Genomic DNA, 3660 nt, shown 5'->3' with positions numbered 1-3660 from the left:
TGTCTCCACATGGCTGTGCATTGGTATCGAAATTTCTCTCTTCTTATATGGACACCCTAGTTAAATGTGAACTAATTGACATTTGATTATATCTACAAAGATTCCATTTTGAAATAAGTTTACATTCATAGGAACTGAGGGTCAGGACTTTAACCTATCTTTTTGGGGAGACATGATTCAACTCATAAGAGCAGTCCATTCCTTTTTTTTTATTTTTGAAAACTCTAATTACTAGAAATTCCCTAATAATAAGGAACTAAGTCAATCTTTTTATAACTATGGAGAATATGACTACCTTTCAATCAAAAGTTCAATATTATAATCCCAACTCTGAGTCAGAATTTTAAACTTCCAGGATCTGACTTTTAAGATCTGTAGAATAGATTGTGTAATCTCTGAAAAATTGAAGTACTTGGTTCTCCTGAAAATGCCAGATTACCTCGGTGCGGATCAGCGCAAAACCAAAGAGGATGAGAAAGTCAACAAGCCCATCCGAGCTCTGGATGAGGGAGATATTGCCTTGCTGAAAACTTATGGTCAGAGCACTTACTCCAGGCAGATCAAGCAGGTTGAAGATGGCATTCAGCAGCTGCTCAAGAAAATTAATGAGCTCACTGGTATTAAAGAGTATGACACTGGCCTGGCCCCACCAGCACTCTGGGATTTGGCTGCAGATAAGCAAACGCTTCAGAGGGAACAGCCTTTACAGGTTGCAAGATGTACAAAGATAATCAATGCTGATTCAGAGGACCCAAAATACATTATCAATGTGAAGCAGTTTGCCAAGTTTGTGGTGGACCTCAGTGATCAGGTGGCACCTACTGACATTGAAGAAGGGATGAGAATTGGTGTGGGCAGAAATAAATATCAAATTCACATTCCACTGCCTCCTAAGATTGACCCAACAGTTACCATGATGCAGGTGGAGGAAGAACCTGATGTCACATACAGTGATGTCGGTGGCTATAAGGAGCAGATTGAGAAATTACGAGAAGTATTTGAAACTCCACTACTTCATCCAGAGAGGTTTGTGAACCTTGGCATTGAGCCTTCCAAGGGCGTGCTGCTCTTTGGTCCACCAGGTACAGGAAAGACACTCTGTGCTTGGGCAGTTGCTAATAGGACTGACACGTGCTTCATTTAAGTTACCGGATCCGAACTTGTACAGAAATACATCGGTGAGGGAGCACGAATGGTCCGTGAGCTCTTTGAAATGGCCAGAACAAAAAAAGCCTGCCTTATCTTCTTTGATGAAATTGCTGCTATTGGAGGGGTTCGCTTTGATGATGGTGCTGGAGGTGACAATGAAGTGCAGAGAACGATGTTGGAACTGATCAATCAGTTGGATGGTTTTGATCCTCGAGGCAATATTAAAGTGCTGATGGCCACTAACAGACCTGATACTTTGGATCCAGTGTTGATGAGGCCAGGGAGATTGGATAGAAATATTGAATTAAGCTTGCCTGATCTAGAAGGTGGGACTCACATCTTTAAGATACATGCTCGTTCAATGAGTGTTGAAAGAGATAGCAGATTTGAATTGTTAGCACGACTGTGTCCAAATAGCACTGGTGCTGAGATACAAAGCGTCTGCACAGAAGCTGGTATGTTCACAATCAGGGCACGGTGAAAAATTGCTACTGAGAAGGACTTCTTGGAAGCTGTAAATAAGGTCATTAAGTCTTATGCCTAATTCAGTGCTTCTTCTTGCTATATGACATACAACTGAGTCTGGAAGGCTTTTAAATGAAAATACTTCTTTTGGAATCCTAACCTTATTTTGACTTGTTAATAACCACTTTATACATAAAATCAACAGCTTCAAATTGTATGTTTTCCAGATCTCTTTACTCTGTAGTATAGATAAAGATGATATTTAATGTTATTAGGCAGAAAAGCTTGTTTCAGTGTTTAACTGTTTTTTGATTCACTACCATTTAGGGATTGTGTAGCGTATAAAGTACATGCTTACACTATGTGTGTTTTAGGGATATGCTAGCTGGGTGCTCTGCATGTATTACCTCATTGCATCCGCCTAGCCACCCAGTGAGGGGGATCAATGGATCTTGATCCAATGGATGCTAAAACTTTCCACCTAATTTACTTGTAGTGGCAGAACTGGGTTTCAGGTTGAAGTTCTATATTTCCATTATCTAGGGCCCTATTGTTCTCTTCTCATCAGAAACACATCTAGGTATAAGACCATATGCATTACAATAGTTTTTCCTGCCATGATGTTGAATAATAAAGCTTTGGCTGCACCCTTGTTAAAGTAGAAGTGGAAGAAACACTTGATGTAATAAGTTTTGCCATGCTTTTTAACTGATTTCAAATCAGTCAAGACGAATTGGAGATTTTAGTGAATGGTGAAATGATGCAGGTAAAGCAGAAAAAAATTAATTTAGAAGATCCAGAATTGGCTTCATACAGAGAAGTAATTATTTTCATTTTATAAATTAGTGGTTTAAAATTTTGGTAAAATGCCTATTAGACTTATGTTTTACAGTAGAATATTTTTAAAATAAAGTTTGTTTTAGAATCCTCACCATCCCTATTCCAAGTGGTTTCTTGTGCAGTTCCCACCAAATCCTCTTTTCTGCTACACTTATCTCCTCTTTCTTAACACTGAGACCAAAGCATGATACTTTTTATCAAAGTTTGATATTCATAAATTATAAGTTGCAAAATAGAGCTGTATAAATTTTTAATTCACAAAAGAAAAAGTTGACAATGTAGAAAATGCTGTAAGTGCTTCATTGAAATTCTTAAATTTATGTTTTTAAGTAGAAAAATTAAAGCCCTTCATTCGTAAAGTCCAGCCAACATTTCTTTTTTTTTTTTGGAGAGATTTTCGCTATAGGGTGCATGTGCTCGCTAGACAGACAGAGACATTAGAGACAGAAAGCGAGAAATCACCCCCCAGGGGGAATGGTCACACCGCAATCCCTTCTCCTCCATTCTCCTCTCGGGATCTTGGCCATGCACGCACACGCGCCCAGCGTGAGTTTTAAGCCACTGGGTCCGGGACGCGAACCGCGGTCGACTATGTGGGAATCCAGCGACATAGCCATTACGCTAACTGCTGGTTCCCAGCCAAAATTCCTTTTTCATTTTTCATTTTTGTGAACTTGATTGGAAAATTTATCCTTTTTTTCTAATCCCGCCATAGTCTTTCTTTAGGTATGAGCTAGAGCAAGCCATTTCAAGATTATGCTTACAATAAAATATACTCAAATAAATAAAGACATACATGTTTTAACATTTCGGTGAAATAAATTCAAGCATTAACAAAAGTCAAACAAAAAAAAAGATCTGTAGAATAAAGAGCTTGTACAAGAATAACTATTGAGGTTCTCAAATTCTAAAGTCCAATAGTACTTTCTCAGGACCTTGTGATCTCTGAAGGAAACTTTAATAGTGCCCATAGGTTTTCTTTTTTGCACTGTTATTCTGAGCTTATTCATATGACATGGTTTCAGACCCTGTGATCTGTGAACCAGCAGCATCAGTATCACCTGTGAACTTGCTAGAAATGAAGAATCTCAGGGTCTACTTCATGTCTTTTGCCTTTTAATAAGCTCCTCCAGACAATTCTTGCTATGTTAAAGTTTCAGAAGCACTACCCTATTCTGCTTCCCATATTAGGACATTGCACAATCT

General features: G+C 38.5%; 1 pseudogene; it reads left to right on the top strand.

Moving 5' to 3' along the window:
- The first annotated feature begins 427 nt into the window (after nucleotides 1-427).
- On the top strand, nucleotides 428-1729 carry LOC102494062 (26S proteasome regulatory subunit 7 pseudogene; annotated as a pseudogene).
- Nucleotides 1730-3660: the final 1931 nt, after the last annotated feature.

Source organism: Tupaia chinensis, unplaced genomic scaffold (assembly GCF_000334495.1).
Source record: "Tupaia chinensis unplaced genomic scaffold, TupChi_1.0 Scaffold144318_1, whole genome shotgun sequence".
NCBI classification, from domain to species: domain Eukaryota; kingdom Metazoa; phylum Chordata; class Mammalia; order Scandentia; family Tupaiidae; genus Tupaia; species Tupaia belangeri.
Note: the sequence above shows the minus strand (reverse complement) of the source record. Positions and strands in the feature narration are given on the sequence as shown.